Raw genomic sequence first — 15,524 nt, 5'->3', positions numbered from 1 at the left:
GACCTGCGAAGGAGCACTAGCAAGAGACTCAGCCGCTCCGCAGCTTCTCGTAGACAACTGGCTTGGCCCAGCTTGCCCAAGATTCGGGGCCAAGACACAAGAGTGCTTGCAAGAACCACTTGCGTGTTGCTCTCCAAATCCAGCCACGTCACAGGTGGCTCCGCCTCAGGGCATGCCCGTGCAAAGGCGGCCGGCAGCTGGCGCCTGCTTTGCGCTTGGGAAGGGCAGGCCTGGGAGGTAGATGCATGGGAAGAAGAGCAAGGGGGCCTCTCTGCGGGCGCTGACGTCCACGAGCAGCGCCTTCCCTGGTGGGAAAGCCCAGTCTTTGGAACGTGCGGCGTGCAAAAGGACGGCTGCGCGGGCCGGAGAAACTGCAGCCCTCACAGGGCCCTCGCAGATGGCCAAGGCTTTGCAAGGGCGTGACTTTGAGGAGCGTGGCGAAGGAGGAGGGGCCAGGGGAGAAAGCCAGAGTGTGCCAGGGCATCCCCCGCAGGCCTCCCCGGGCAGGCGTGAGCACGGCCGCCCTGCTCCTTTCCTCGTTAGTATAGTGGCGAGTATCCCCGCCTGTCACGCGGGAGACCGGGGTTCGATTCCCCGACGGGGAGCTTTGCCCGCCCCCTTTTGCGCGGGCAGAAAGGACTCTCCCCTTGCCCGGCCCTCAGCCTCGGCACACCCGCGCAACCCGCCGCCCCTGACTAAGCGGTGTCCCCGAGTCTCGGCCGCAAGGCGACGCTGTCGCCTCCGGAGCGACCTCGACCCTGCCCCCTCGCCCTCCGGAAAGCCTCTGGCGGCATCTTGGGCCGCCGGCTCCAGCTTCCACACCCGCCACTCGGGGGACGCTGTGCCCTTGCACAGGGGAGGAAGGCGACACTTAAGAGGAACTTCCCTGAAGCCATCCCATTCCGTACGCCGACGGCAAACTTCTGGACGCCGCCTTGCGGCCCAGGTGGACTAGGCTGCTTTCTTCCAAGGCTCTGGAACGCATCCTTTCTTAGCATGGGTCACCCATCCTGCCACGCTCACTTCATGGCGAAGATGCTCCTCAAGTGAGGAGCTGGCCTGAAGACAAACGGAGGCGCCCTCGGCAGCCTCTTGATACCCTTGCCTCTGGGCAGGGAATTCCATTCTTCTCCCTGTGTGGAAGCATGGCCCAGAGGGAGCCTGTCCCATGGCCGCCGCACCTCTCCAAGTCCCCTCTGAGGCGATTGCTTCTCTGCTGCCTTACAGGCTCACACGCAACTTCCTCACGTGTGCACTGGAGCCCCGCAAGCTTCTTGCTCTGTCGAGCACTGCTTCCTTTCCCGAGGAACCCTTGCACCAGAGGTTGCCACACCTCCTCCTCAGCTCTGCCACAAACTAAAACGGCCAGTGCAAGTACAGAGCCGATCCGGAGAACGCCAAGCAGAAAAAGGAGACCTGCGAAGGAGCACTAGCAAGAGACTCAGCCGCTCCGCAGCTTCTCGTAGACAACTGGCTTGGCCCAGCTTGCCCAAGATTCGGGGCCAAGACACAAGAGTGCTTGCAAGAACCACTTGCGTGTTGCTCTCCAAATCCAGCCACGTCACAGGTGGCTCCGCCTCAGGGCATGCCCGTGCAAAGGCGGCCGGCAGCTGGCGCCTGCTTTGCGCTTGGGAAGGGCAGGCCTGGGAGGTAGATGCATGGGAAGAAGAGCAAGGGGGCCTCTCTGCGGGCGCTGACGTCCACGAGCAGCGCCTTCCCTGGTGGGAAAGCCCAGTCTTTGGAACGTGCGGCGTGCAAAAGGACGGCTGCGCGGGCCGGAGAAACTGCAGCCCTCACAGGGCCCTCGCAGATGGCCAAGGCTTTGCAAGGGCGTGACTTTGAGGAGCGTGGCGAAGGAGGAGGGGCCAGGGGAGAAAGCCAGAGTGTGCCAGGGCATCCCCCGCAGGCCTCCCCGGGCAGGCGTGAGCACGGCCGCCCTGCTCCTTTCCTCGTTAGTATAGTGGCGAGTATCCCCGCCTGTCACGCGGGAGACCGGGGTTCGATTCCCCGACGGGGAGCTTTGCCCGCCCCCTTTTGCGCGGGCAGAAAGGACTCTCCCCTTGCCCGGCCCTCAGCCTCGGCACACCCGCGCAACCCGCCGCCCCTGACTAAGCGGTGTCCCCGAGTCTCGGCCGCAAGGCGACGCTGTCGCCTCCGGAGCGACCTCGACCCTGCCCCCTCGCCCTCCGGAAAGCCTCTGGCGGCATCTTGGGCCGCCGGCTCCAGCTTCCACACCCGCCACTCGGGGGACGCTGTGCCCTTGCACAGGGGAGGAAGGCGACACTTAAGAGGAACTTCCCTGAAGCCATCCCATTCCGTACGCCGACGGCAAACTTCTGGACGCCGCCTTGCGGCCCAGGTGGACTAGGCTGCTTTCTTCCAAGGCTCTGGAACGCATCCTTTCTTAGCATGGGTCACCCATCCTGCCACGCTCACTTCATGGCGAAGATGCTCCTCAAGTGAGGAGCTGGCCTGAAGACAAACGGAGGCGCCCTCGGCAGCCTCTTGATACCCTTGCCTCTGGGCAGGGAATTCCATTCTTCTCCCTGTGTGGAAGCATGGCCCAGAGGGAGCCTGTCCCATGGCCGCCGCACCTCTCCAAGTCCCCTCTGAGGCGATTGCTTCTCTGCTGCCTTACAGGCTCACACGCAACTTCCTCACGTGTGCACTGGAGCCCCGCAAGCTTCTTGCTCTGTCGAGCACTGCTTCCTTTCCCGAGGAACCCTTGCACCAGAGGTTGCCACACCTCCTCCTCAGCTCTGCCACAAACTAAAACGGCCAGTGCAAGTACAGAGCCGATCCGGAGAACGCCAAGCAGAAAAAGGAGACCTGCGAAGGAGCACTAGCAAGAGACTCAGCCGCTCCGCAGCTTCTCGTAGACAACTGGCTTGGCCCAGCTTGCCCAAGATTCGGGGCCAAGACACAAGAGTGCTTGCAAGAACCACTTGCGTGTTGCTCTCCAAATCCAGCCACGTCACAGGTGGCTCCGCCTCAGGGCATGCCCGTGCAAAGGCGGCCGGCAGCTGGCGCCTGCTTTGCGCTTGGGAAGGGCAGGCCTGGGAGGTAGATGCATGGGAAGAAGAGCAAGGGGGCCTCTCTGCGGGCGCTGACGTCCACGAGCAGCGCCTTCCCTGGTGGGAAAGCCCAGTCTTTGGAACGTGCGGCGTGCAAAAGGACGGCTGCGCGGGCCGGAGAAACTGCAGCCCTCACAGGGCCCTCGCAGATGGCCAAGGCTTTGCAAGGGCGTGACTTTGAGGAGCGTGGCGAAGGAGGAGGGGCCAGGGGAGAAAGCCAGAGTGTGCCAGGGCATCCCCCGCAGGCCTCCCCGGGCAGGCGTGAGCACGGCCGCCCTGCTCCTTTCCTCGTTAGTATAGTGGCGAGTATCCCCGCCTGTCACGCGGGAGACCGGGGTTCGATTCCCCGACGGGGAGCTTTGCCCGCCCCCTTTTGCGCGGGCAGAAAGGACTCTCCCCTTGCCCGGCCCTCAGCCTCGGCACACCCGCGCAACCCGCCGCCCCTGACTAAGCGGTGTCCCCGAGTCTCGGCCGCAAGGCGACGCTGTCGCCTCCGGAGCGACCTCGACCCTGCCCCCTCGCCCTCCGGAAAGCCTCTGGCGGCATCTTGGGCCGCCGGCTCCAGCTTCCACACCCGCCACTCGGGGGACGCTGTGCCCTTGCACAGGGGAGGAAGGCGACACTTAAGAGGAACTTCCCTGAAGCCATCCCATTCCGTACGCCGACGGCAAACTTCTGGACGCCGCCTTGCGGCCCAGGTGGACTAGGCTGCTTTCTTCCAAGGCTCTGGAACGCATCCTTTCTTAGCATGGGTCACCCATCCTGCCACGCTCACTTCATGGCGAAGATGCTCCTCAAGTGAGGAGCTGGCCTGAAGACAAACGGAGGCGCCCTCGGCAGCCTCTTGATACCCTTGCCTCTGGGCAGGGAATTCCATTCTTCTCCCTGTGTGGAAGCATGGCCCAGAGGGAGCCTGTCCCATGGCCGCCGCACCTCTCCAAGTCCCCTCTGAGGCGATTGCTTCTCTGCTGCCTTACAGGCTCACACGCAACTTCCTCACGTGTGCACTGGAGCCCCGCAAGCTTCTTGCTCTGTCGAGCACTGCTTCCTTTCCCGAGGAACCCTTGCACCAGAGGTTGCCACACCTCCTCCTCAGCTCTGCCACAAACTAAAACGGCCAGTGCAAGTACAGAGCCGATCCGGAGAACGCCAAGCAGAAAAAGGAGACCTGCGAAGGAGCACTAGCAAGAGACTCAGCCGCTCCGCAGCTTCTCGTAGACAACTGGCTTGGCCCAGCTTGCCCAAGATTCGGGGCCAAGACACAAGAGTGCTTGCAAGAACCACTTGCGTGTTGCTCTCCAAATCCAGCCACGTCACAGGTGGCTCCGCCTCAGGGCATGCCCGTGCAAAGGCGGCCGGCAGCTGGCGCCTGCTTTGCGCTTGGGAAGGGCAGGCCTGGGAGGTAGATGCATGGGAAGAAGAGCAAGGGGGCCTCTCTGCGGGCGCTGACGTCCACGAGCAGCGCCTTCCCTGGTGGGAAAGCCCAGTCTTTGGAACGTGCGGCGTGCAAAAGGACGGCTGCGCGGGCCGGAGAAACTGCAGCCCTCACAGGGCCCTCGCAGATGGCCAAGGCTTTGCAAGGGCGTGACTTTGAGGAGCGTGGCGAAGGAGGAGGGGCCAGGGGAGAAAGCCAGAGTGTGCCAGGGCATCCCCCGCAGGCCTCCCCGGGCAGGCGTGAGCACGGCCGCCCTGCTCCTTTCCTCGTTAGTATAGTGGCGAGTATCCCCGCCTGTCACGCGGGAGACCGGGGTTCGATTCCCCGACGGGGAGCTTTGCCCGCCCCCTTTTGCGCGGGCAGAAAGGACTCTCCCCTTGCCCGGCCCTCAGCCTCGGCACACCCGCGCAACCCGCCGCCCCTGACTAAGCGGTGTCCCCGAGTCTCGGCCGCAAGGCGACGCTGTCGCCTCCGGAGCGACCTCGACCCTGCCCCCTCGCCCTCCGGAAAGCCTCTGGCGGCATCTTGGGCCGCCGGCTCCAGCTTCCACACCCGCCACTCGGGGGACGCTGTGCCCTTGCACAGGGGAGGAAGGCGACACTTAAGAGGAACTTCCCTGAAGCCATCCCATTCCGTACGCCGACGGCAAACTTCTGGACGCCGCCTTGCGGCCCAGGTGGACTAGGCTGCTTTCTTCCAAGGCTCTGGAACGCATCCTTTCTTAGCATGGGTCACCCATCCTGCCACGCTCACTTCATGGCGAAGATGCTCCTCAAGTGAGGAGCTGGCCTGAAGACAAACGGAGGCGCCCTCGGCAGCCTCTTGATACCCTTGCCTCTGGGCAGGGAATTCCATTCTTCTCCCTGTGTGGAAGCATGGCCCAGAGGGAGCCTGTCCCATGGCCGCCGCACCTCTCCAAGTCCCCTCTGAGGCGATTGCTTCTCTGCTGCCTTACAGGCTCACACGCAACTTCCTCACGTGTGCACTGGAGCCCCGCAAGCTTCTTGCTCTGTCGAGCACTGCTTCCTTTCCCGAGGAACCCTTGCACCAGAGGTTGCCACACCTCCTCCTCAGCTCTGCCACAAACTAAAACGGCCAGTGCAAGTACAGAGCCGATCCGGAGAACGCCAAGCAGAAAAAGGAGACCTGCGAAGGAGCACTAGCAAGAGACTCAGCCGCTCCGCAGCTTCTCGTAGACAACTGGCTTGGCCCAGCTTGCCCAAGATTCGGGGCCAAGACACAAGAGTGCTTGCAAGAACCACTTGCGTGTTGCTCTCCAAATCCAGCCACGTCACAGGTGGCTCCGCCTCAGGGCATGCCCGTGCAAAGGCGGCCGGCAGCTGGCGCCTGCTTTGCGCTTGGGAAGGGCAGGCCTGGGAGGTAGATGCATGGGAAGAAGAGCAAGGGGGCCTCTCTGCGGGCGCTGACGTCCACGAGCAGCGCCTTCCCTGGTGGGAAAGCCCAGTCTTTGGAACGTGCGGCGTGCAAAAGGACGGCTGCGCGGGCCGGAGAAACTGCAGCCCTCACAGGGCCCTCGCAGATGGCCAAGGCTTTGCAAGGGCGTGACTTTGAGGAGCGTGGCGAAGGAGGAGGGGCCAGGGGAGAAAGCCAGAGTGTGCCAGGGCATCCCCCGCAGGCCTCCCCGGGCAGGCGTGAGCACGGCCGCCCTGCTCCTTTCCTCGTTAGTATAGTGGCGAGTATCCCCGCCTGTCACGCGGGAGACCGGGGTTCGATTCCCCGACGGGGAGCTTTGCCCGCCCCCTTTTGCGCGGGCAGAAAGGACTCTCCCCTTGCCCGGCCCTCAGCCTCGGCACACCCGCGCAACCCGCCGCCCCTGACTAAGCGGTGTCCCCGAGTCTCGGCCGCAAGGCGACGCTGTCGCCTCCGGAGCGACCTCGACCCTGCCCCCTCGCCCTCCGGAAAGCCTCTGGCGGCATCTTGGGCCGCCGGCTCCAGCTTCCACACCCGCCACTCGGGGGACGCTGTGCCCTTGCACAGGGGAGGAAGGCGACACTTAAGAGGAACTTCCCTGAAGCCATCCCATTCCGTACGCCGACGGCAAACTTCTGGACGCCGCCTTGCGGCCCAGGTGGACTAGGCTGCTTTCTTCCAAGGCTCTGGAACGCATCCTTTCTTAGCATGGGTCATCCATCCTGCCACGCTCACTTCATGGCGAAGATGCTCCTCAAGTGAGGAGCTGGCCTGAAGACAAACGGAGGCGCCCTCGGCAGCCTCTTGATACCCTTGCCTCTGGGCAGGGAATTCCATTCTTCTCCCTGTGTGGAAGCATGGCCCAGAGGGAGCCTGTCCCATGGCCGCCGCACCTCTCCAAGTCCCCTCTGAGGCGATTGCTTCTCTGCTGCCTTACAGGCTCACACGCAACTTCCTCACGTGTGCACTGGAGCCCCGCAAGCTTCTTGCTCTGTCGAGCACTGCTTCCTTTCCCGAGGAACCCTTGCACCAGAGGTTGCCACACCTCCTCCTCAGCTCTGCCACAAACTAAAACGGCCAGTGCAAGTACAGAGCCGATCCGGAGAACGCCAAGCAGAAAAAGGAGACCTGCGAAGGAGCACTAGCAAGAGACTCAGCCGCTCCGCAGCTTCTCGTAGACAACTGGCTTGGCCCAGCTTGCCCAAGATTCGGGGCCAAGACACAAGAGTGCTTGCAAGAACCACTTGCGTGTTGCTCTCCAAATCCAGCCACGTCACAGGTGGCTCCGCCTCAGGGCATGCCCGTGCAAAGGCGGCCGGCAGCTGGCGCCTGCTTTGCGCTTGGGAAGGGCAGGCCTGGGAGGTAGATGCATGGGAAGAAGAGCAAGGGGGCCTCTCTGCGGGCGCTGACGTCCACGAGCAGCGCCTTCCCTGGTGGGAAAGCCCAGTCTTTGGAACGTGCGGCGTGCAAAAGGACGGCTGCGCGGGCCGGAGAAACTGCAGCCCTCACAGGGCCCTCGCAGATGGCCAAGGCTTTGCAAGGGCGTGACTTTGAGGAGCGTGGCGAAGGAGGAGGGGCCAGGGGAGAAAGCCAGAGTGTGCCAGGGCATCCCCCGCAGGCCTCCCCGGGCAGGCGTGAGCACGGCCGCCCTGCTCCTTTCCTCGTTAGTATAGTGGCGAGTATCCCCGCCTGTCACGCGGGAGACCGGGGTTCGATTCCCCGACGGGGAGCTTTGCCCGCCCCCTTTTGCGCGGGCAGAAAGGACTCTCCCCTTGCCCGGCCCTCAGCCTCGGCACACCCGCGCAACCCGCCGCCCCTGACTAAGCGGTGTCCCCGAGTCTCGGCCGCAAGGCGACGCTGTCGCCTCCGGAGCGACCTCGACCCTGCCCCCTCGCCCTCCGGAAAGCCTCTGGCGGCATCTTGGGCCGCCGGCTCCAGCTTCCACACCCGCCACTCGGGGGACGCTGTGCCCTTGCACAGGGGAGGAAGGCGACACTTAAGAGGAACTTCCCTGAAGCCATCCCATTCCGTACGCCGACGGCAAACTTCTGGACGCCGCCTTGCGGCCCAGGTGGACTAGGCTGCTTTCTTCCAAGGCTCTGGAACGCATCCTTTCTTAGCATGGGTCATCCATCCTGCCACGCTCACTTCATGGCGAAGATGCTCCTCAAGTGAGGAGCTGGCCTGAAGACAAACGGAGGCGCCCTCGGCAGCCTCTTGATACCCTTGCCTCTGGGCAGGGAATTCCATTCTTCTCCCTGTGTGGAAGCATGGCCCAGAGGGAGCCTGTCCCATGGCCGCCGCACCTCTCCAAGTCCCCTCTGAGGCGATTGCTTCTCTGCTGCCTTACAGGCTCACACGCAACTTCCTCACGTGTGCACTGGAGCCCCGCAAGCTTCTTGCTCTGTCGAGCACTGCTTCCTTTCCCGAGGAACCCTTGCACCAGAGGTTGCCACACCTCCTCCTCAGCTCTGCCACAAACTAAAACGGCCAGTGCAAGTACAGAGCCGATCCGGAGAACGCCAAGCAGAAAAAGGAGACCTGCGAAGGAGCACTAGCAAGAGACTCAGCCGCTCCGCAGCTTCTCGTAGACAACTGGCTTGGCCCAGCTTGCCCAAGATTCGGGGCCAAGACACAAGAGTGCTTGCAAGAACCACTTGCGTGTTGCTCTCCAAATCCAGCCACGTCACAGGTGGCTCCGCCTCAGGGCATGCCCGTGCAAAGGCGGCCGGCAGCTGGCGCCTGCTTTGCGCTTGGGAAGGGCAGGCCTGGGAGGTAGATGCATGGGAAGAAGAGCAAGGGGGCCTCTCTGCGGGCGCTGACGTCCACGAGCAGCGCCTTCCCTGGTGGGAAAGCCCAGTCTTTGGAACGTGCGGCGTGCAAAAGGACGGCTGCGCGGGCCGGAGAAACTGCAGCCCTCACAGGGCCCTCGCAGATGGCCAAGGCTTTGCAAGGGCGTGACTTTGAGGAGCGTGGCGAAGGAGGAGGGGCCAGGGGAGAAAGCCAGAGTGTGCCAGGGCATCCCCCGCAGGCCTCCCCGGGCAGGCGTGAGCACGGCCGCCCTGCTCCTTTCCTCGTTAGTATAGTGGCGAGTATCCCCGCCTGTCACGCGGGAGACCGGGGTTCGATTCCCCGACGGGGAGCTTTGCCCGCCCCCTTTTGCGCGGGCAGAAAGGACTCTCCCCTTGCCCGGCCCTCAGCCTCGGCACACCCGCGCAACCCGCCGCCCCTGACTAAGCGGTGTCCCCGAGTCTCGGCCGCAAGGCGACGCTGTCGCCTCCGGAGCGACCTCGACCCTGCCCCCTCGCCCTCCGGAAAGCCTCTGGCGGCATCTTGGGCCGCCGGCTCCAGCTTCCACACCCGCCACTCGGGGGACGCTGTGCCCTTGCACAGGGGAGGAAGGCGACACTTAAGAGGAACTTCCCTGAAGCCATCCCATTCCGTACGCCGACGGCAAACTTCTGGACGCCGCCTTGCGGCCCAGGTGGACTAGGCTGCTTTCTTCCAAGGCTCTGGAACGCATCCTTTCTTAGCATGGGTCATCCATCCTGCCACGCTCACTTCATGGCGAAGATGCTCCTCAAGTGAGGAGCTGGCCTGAAGACAAACGGAGGCGCCCTCGGCAGCCTCTTGATACCCTTGCCTCTGGGCAGGGAATTCCATTCTTCTCCCTGTGTGGAAGCATGGCCCAGAGGGAGCCTGTCCCATGGCCGCCGCACCTCTCCAAGTCCCCTCTGAGGCGATTGCTTCTCTGCTGCCTTACAGGCTCACACGCAACTTCCTCACGTGTGCACTGGAGCCCCGCAAGCTTCTTGCTCTGTCGAGCACTGCTTCCTTTCCCGAGGAACCCTTGCACCAGAGGTTGCCACACCTCCTCCTCAGCTCTGCCACAAACTAAAACGGCCAGTGCAAGTACAGAGCCGATCCGGAGAACGCCAAGCAGAAAAAGGAGACCTGCGAAGGAGCACTAGCAAGAGACTCAGCCGCTCCGCAGCTTCTCGTAGACAACTGGCTTGGCCCAGCTTGCCCAAGATTCGGGGCCAAGACACAAGAGTGCTTGCAAGAACCACTTGCGTGTTGCTCTCCAAATCCAGCCACGTCACAGGTGGCTCCGCCTCAGGGCATGCCCGTGCAAAGGCGGCCGGCAGCTGGCGCCTGCTTTGCGCTTGGGAAGGGCAGGCCTGGGAGGTAGATGCATGGGAAGAAGAGCAAGGGGGCCTCTCTGCGGGCGCTGACGTCCACGAGCAGCGCCTTCCCTGGTGGGAAAGCCCAGTCTTTGGAACGTGCGGCGTGCAAAAGGACGGCTGCGCGGGCCGGAGAAACTGCAGCCCTCACAGGGCCCTCGCAGATGGCCAAGGCTTTGCAAGGGCGTGACTTTGAGGAGCGTGGCGAAGGAGGAGGGGCCAGGGGAGAAAGCCAGAGTGTGCCAGGGCATCCCCCGCAGGCCTCCCCGGGCAGGCGTGAGCACGGCCGCCCTGCTCCTTTCCTCGTTAGTATAGTGGCGAGTATCCCCGCCTGTCACGCGGGAGACCGGGGTTCGATTCCCCGACGGGGAGCTTTGCCCGCCCCCTTTTGCGCGGGCAGAAAGGACTCTCCCCTTGCCCGGCCCTCAGCCTCGGCACACCCGCGCAACCCGCCGCCCCTGACTAAGCGGTGTCCCCGAGTCTCGGCCGCAAGGCGACGCTGTCGCCTCCGGAGCGACCTCGACCCTGCCCCCTCGCCCTCCGGAAAGCCTCTGGCGGCATCTTGGGCCGCCGGCTCCAGCTTCCACACCCGCCACTCGGGGGACGCTGTGCCCTTGCACAGGGGAGGAAGGCGACACTTAAGAGGAACTTCCCTGAAGCCATCCCATTCCGTACGCCGACGGCAAACTTCTGGACGCCGCCTTGCGGCCCAGGTGGACTAGGCTGCTTTCTTCCAAGGCTCTGGAACGCATCCTTTCTTAGCATGGGTCACCCATCCTGCCACGCTCACTTCATGGCGAAGATGCTCCTCAAGTGAGGAGCTGGCCTGAAGACAAACGGAGGCGCCCTCGGCAGCCTCTTGATACCCTTGCCTCTGGGCAGGGAATTCCATTCTTCTCCCTGTGTGGAAGCATGGCCCAGAGGGAGCCTGTCCCATGGCCGCCGCACCTCTCCAAGTCCCCTCTGAGGCGATTGCTTCTCTGCTGCCTTACAGGCTCACACGCAACTTCCTCACGTGTGCACTGGAGCCCCGCAAGCTTCTTGCTCTGTCGAGCACTGCTTCCTTTCCCGAGGAACCCTTGCACCAGAGGTTGCCACACCTCCTCCTCAGCTCTGCCACAAACTAAAACGGCCAGTGCAAGTACAGAGCCGATCCGGAGAACGCCAAGCAGAAAAAGGAGACCTGCGAAGGAGCACTAGCAAGAGACTCAGCCGCTCCGCAGCTTCTCGTAGACAACTGGCTTGGCCCAGCTTGCCCAAGATTCGGGGCCAAGACACAAGAGTGCTTGCAAGAACCACTTGCGTGTTGCTCTCCAAATCCAGCCACGTCACAGGTGGCTCCGCCTCAGGGCATGCCCGTGCAAAGGCGGCCGGCAGCTGGCGCCTGCTTTGCGCTTGGGAAGGGCAGGCCTGGGAGGTAGATGCATGGGAAGAAGAGCAAGGGGGCCTCTCTGCGGGCGCTGACGTCCACGAGCAGCGCCTTCCCTGGTGGGAAAGCCCAGTCTTTGGAACGTGCGGCGTGCAAAAGGACGGCTGCGCGGGCCGGAGAAACTGCAGCCCTCACAGGGCCCTCGCAGATGGCCAAGGCTTTGCAAGGGCGTGACTTTGAGGAGCGTGGCGAAGGAGGAGGGGCCAGGGGAGAAAGCCAGAGTGTGCCAGGGCATCCCCCGCAGGCCTCCCCGGGCAGGCGTGAGCACGGCCGCCCTGCTCCTTTCCTCGTTAGTATAGTGGCGAGTATCCCCGCCTGTCGCGCGGGAGCCCGGGGTTCGATTCCCCGACGGGGAGCTTTGCCCGCCCCTTTTGCGCGGGCAGAAAGGACTCTCCCCTTGCCCGGCCCTCAGCCTCGGCACACCCGCGCAACCCGCCGCCCCTGACTAAGCGGTGTCCCCGAGTCTCGGCCGCAAGGCGACGCTGTCGCCTCCGGAGCGACCTCGACCCTGCCCCCTCGCCCTCCGGAAAGCCTCTGGCGGCATCTTTGGCCGCCGGCTCCAGCTTCCACACCTGCCACTCGGGGGACGCTGTGCCCTTGCACAGGGGAGGAAGGCGACACTTAAGAGGAACTTCCCTGAAGCCATCCCATTCCGTACGCCGACGGCAAACTTCTGGACGCCGCCTTGCGGCCCAGGTGGACTAGGCTGCTTTCTTCCAAGGCTCTGGAACGCATCCTTTCTTAGCATGGGTCATCCATCCTGCCACGCTCACTTCATGGCGAAGATGCTCCTCAAGTGAGGAGCTGGCCTGAAGACAAACGGAGGCGCCCTCGGCAGCCTCTTGATACCCTTGCCTCTGGGCAGGGAATTCCATTCTTCTCCCTGTGTGGAAGCATGGCCCAGAGGGAGCCTGTCCCATGGCCGCCGCACCTCTCCAAGTCCCCTCTGAGGCGATTGCTTCTCTGCTGCCTTACAGGCTCACACGCAACTTCCTCACGTGTGCACTGGAGCCCCGCAAGCTTCTTGCTCTGTCGAGCACTGCTTCCTTTCCCGAGGAACCCTTGCACCAGAGGTTGCCACACCTCCTCCTCAGCTCTGCCACAAACTAAAACGGCCAGTGCAAGTACAGAGCCGATCCGGAGAACGCCAAGCAGAAAAAGGAGACCTGCGAAGGAGCACTAGCAAGAGACTCAGCCGCTCCGCAGCTTCTCGTAGACAACTGGCTTGGCCCAGCTTGCCCAAGATTCGGGGCCAAGACACAAGAGTGCTTGCAAGAACCACTTGCGTGTTGCTCTCCAAATCCAGCCACGTCACAGGTGGCTCCGCCTCAGGGCATGCCCGTGCAAAGGCGGCCGGCAGCTGGCGCCTGCTTTGCGCTTGGGAAGGGCAGGCCTGGGAGGTAGATGCATGGGAAGAAGAGCAAGGGGGCCTCTCTGCGGGCGCTGACGTCCACGAGCAGCGCCTTCCCTGGTGGGAAAGCCCAGTCTTTGGAACGTGCGGCGTGCAAAAGGACGGCTGCGCGGGCCGGAGAAACTGCAGCCCTCACAGGGCCCTCGCAGATGGCCAAGGCTTTGCAAGGGCGTGACTTTGAGGAGCGTGGCGAAGGAGGAGGGGCCAGGGGAGAAAGCCAGAGTGTGCCAGGGCATCCCCAGCAGGCCTCCCCAGGCAGGCGTGAGCACGGCCGCCCTGCTCCTTTCCTCGTTAGTATAGTGGCGAGTATCCCCGCCTGTCGCGCGGGAGACCGGGGTTCGATTCCCCGACGGGGAGCTTTGCCCGCCCCTTTTGCGCGGGCAGAAAGGACTCTCCCCTTGCCCGGCCCTCAGCCTCGGCACACCCGCGCAACCCGCCGCCCCTGACTAAGCGGTGTCCCCGAGTCTCGGCCGCAAGGCGACGCTGTCGCCTCCGGAGCGACCTCGACCCTGCCCCCTCGCCCTCCGGAAAGCCTCTGGCGGCATCTTTGGCCGCCGGCTCCAGCTTCCACACCCGCCACTCGGGAGACGCTGTGCCCTTGCACAGGGGAGGAAGGCGACACTTAAGAGGAACTTCCCTGAAGCCATCCCATTCCGTACGCCGACGGCAAACTTCTGGACGCCGCCTTGCGGCCCAGGTGGACTAGGCTGCTTTCTTCCAAGGCTCTGGAACGCATCCTTTCTTAGCATGGGTCATCCATCCTGCCACGCTCACTTCATGGCGAAGATGCTCCTCAAGTGAGGAGCTGGCCTGAAGACAAACGGAGGCGCCCTCGGCAGCCTCTTGATACCCTTGCCTCTGGGCAGGGAATTCCATTCTTCTCCCTGTGTGGAAGCATGGCCCAGAGGGAGCCTGTCCCATGGCCGCCGCACCTCTCCAAGTCCCCTCTGAGGCGATTGCTTCTCTGCTGCCTTACAGGCTCACACGCAACTTCCTCACGTGTGCACTGGAGCCCCGCAAGCTTCTTGCTCTGTCGAGCACTGCTTCCTTTCCCGAGGAACCCTTGCACCAGAGGTTGCCACACCTCCTCCTCAGCTCTGCCACAAACTAAAACGGCCAGTGCAAGTACAGAGCCGATCCGGAGAACGCCAAGCAGAAAAAGGAGACCTGCGAAGGAGCACTAGCAAGAGACTCAGCCGCTCCGCAGCTTCTCGTAGACAACTGGCTTGGCCCAGCTTGCCCAAGATTCGGGGCCAAGACACAAGAGTGCTTGCAAGAACCACTTGCGTGTTGCTCTCCAAATCCAGCCACGTCACAGGTGGCTCCGCCTCAGGGCATGCCCGTGCAAAGGCGGCCGGCAGCTGGCGCCTGCTTTGCGCTTGGGAAGGGCAGGCCTGGGAGGTAGATGCATGGGAAGAAGAGCAAGGGGGCCTCTCTGCGGGCGCTGACGTCCACGAGCAGCGCCTTCCCTGGTGGGAAAGCCCAGTCTTTGGAACGTGCGGCGTGCAAAAGGACGGCTGCGCGGGCCGGAGAAACTGCAGCCCTCACAGGGCCCTCGCAGATGGCCAAGGCTTTGCAAGGGCGTGACCTTGAGGAGCGTGGCGAAGGAGGAGGGGCCAGGGGAGAAAGCCAGAGTGTGCCAGGGCATCCCCAGCAGGCCTCCCCGGGCAGGCGTGAGCACGGCCGCCCTGCTCCTTTCCTCGTTAGTATAGTGGCGAGTATCCCCGCCTGTCGCGCGGGAGACCGGGGTTCGATTCCCCGACGGGGAGCTTTGCCCGCCCCTTTTGCGCGGGCAGAAAGGACTCTCCCCTTGCCCGGCCCTCAGCCTCGGCACACCCGCGCAACCCGCCGCCCCTGACTAAGCGGTGTCCCCGAGTCTCGGCCGCAAGGCGACGCTGTCGCCTCCGGAGCGACCTCGACCCTGCCCCCTCGCCCTCCGGAAAGCCTCTGGCGGCATCTTTGGCCTCCGGCTCCAGCTTCCACACCCGCCACTCGGGGGACGCTGTGCCCTTGCACAGGGGAGGAAGGCGACACTTAAGAGGAACTTCCCTGAAGCCATCCCATTCCGTACGCCGACGGCAAACTTCTGGACGCCGCCTTGCGGCCCAGGTGGACTAGGCTGCTTTCTTCCAAGGCTCTGGAACGCATCCTTTCTTAGCATGGGTCATCCATCCTGCCACGCTCACTTCATGGCGAAGATGCTCCTCAAGTGAGGAGCTGGCCTGAAGACAAACGGAGGCGCCCTCGGCAGCCTCTTGATACCCTTGCCTCTGGGCAGGGAATTCCATTCTTCTCCCTGTGTGGAAGCATGGCCCAGAGGGAGCCTGTCCCATGGCCGCCGCACCTCTCCAAGTCCCCTCTGAGGCGATTGCTTCTCTGCTGCCTTACAGGCTCACACGCAACTTCCTCACGTGTGCACTGGAGCCCCGCAAGCTTCTTGCTCTGTCGAGCACTGCTTCCTTTCCCGAGGAACCCTTGCACCAGAGGTTGCCACACCTCCTCCTCAGCTCTGCCACAAACTAAAACGGCCAGTGCAAGTACAGAGCCGATCCGGAGAACG

At 63.6% G+C, this 15,524-nt stretch overlaps 10 non-coding genes across 10 annotated transcripts; all 10 read left to right on the top strand.

Moving 5' to 3' along the window:
* Positions 1-533: 533 nt before the first annotated feature.
* Positions 534-605, top strand: TRNAD-GUC (transfer RNA aspartic acid (anticodon GUC)). The gene has a single exon. It is a non-coding gene; the product is annotated as a tRNA-Asp (tRNA).
* A 1,341-nt stretch (positions 606-1,946) lies between these two features.
* TRNAD-GUC (transfer RNA aspartic acid (anticodon GUC)) lies at positions 1,947-2,018 on the top strand. Its single transcript has one exon. It is a non-coding gene; the product is annotated as a tRNA-Asp (tRNA).
* Positions 2,019-3,359: 1,341 nt separating this feature from the next.
* TRNAD-GUC (transfer RNA aspartic acid (anticodon GUC)) lies at positions 3,360-3,431 on the top strand. Its single transcript has one exon. It is a non-coding gene; the product is annotated as a tRNA-Asp (tRNA).
* Positions 3,432-4,772: 1,341 nt separating this feature from the next.
* TRNAD-GUC (transfer RNA aspartic acid (anticodon GUC)) lies at positions 4,773-4,844 on the top strand. The gene has a single exon. It is a non-coding gene; the product is annotated as a tRNA-Asp (tRNA).
* A 1,341-nt stretch (positions 4,845-6,185) lies between these two features.
* On the top strand, positions 6,186-6,257 carry TRNAD-GUC (transfer RNA aspartic acid (anticodon GUC)). The gene has a single exon. It is a non-coding gene; the product is annotated as a tRNA-Asp (tRNA).
* A 1,341-nt stretch (positions 6,258-7,598) lies between these two features.
* On the top strand, positions 7,599-7,670 carry TRNAD-GUC (transfer RNA aspartic acid (anticodon GUC)). Its single transcript has one exon. It is a non-coding gene; the product is annotated as a tRNA-Asp (tRNA).
* Positions 7,671-9,011: 1,341 nt separating this feature from the next.
* TRNAD-GUC (transfer RNA aspartic acid (anticodon GUC)) lies at positions 9,012-9,083 on the top strand. Its single transcript has one exon. It is a non-coding gene; the product is annotated as a tRNA-Asp (tRNA).
* Positions 9,084-10,424: 1,341 nt separating this feature from the next.
* TRNAD-GUC (transfer RNA aspartic acid (anticodon GUC)) lies at positions 10,425-10,496 on the top strand. Its single transcript has one exon. It is a non-coding gene; the product is annotated as a tRNA-Asp (tRNA).
* A 2,753-nt stretch (positions 10,497-13,249) lies between these two features.
* Positions 13,250-13,321, top strand: TRNAD-GUC (transfer RNA aspartic acid (anticodon GUC)). Its single transcript has one exon. It is a non-coding gene; the product is annotated as a tRNA-Asp (tRNA).
* Positions 13,322-14,661: 1,340 nt separating this feature from the next.
* On the top strand, positions 14,662-14,733 carry TRNAD-GUC (transfer RNA aspartic acid (anticodon GUC)). The gene has a single exon. It is a non-coding gene; the product is annotated as a tRNA-Asp (tRNA).
* Positions 14,734-15,524: the final 791 nt, after the last annotated feature.

Source organism: Carettochelys insculpta, chromosome 1 (genome assembly GCF_033958435.1).
Source record: "Carettochelys insculpta isolate YL-2023 chromosome 1, ASM3395843v1, whole genome shotgun sequence".
NCBI lineage: Eukaryota > Metazoa > Chordata > Testudines > Carettochelyidae > Carettochelys > Carettochelys insculpta.
The sequence above is the reverse complement of the archived record's forward strand: the minus strand, read 5'-3'. Positions and strand labels throughout refer to the sequence as shown.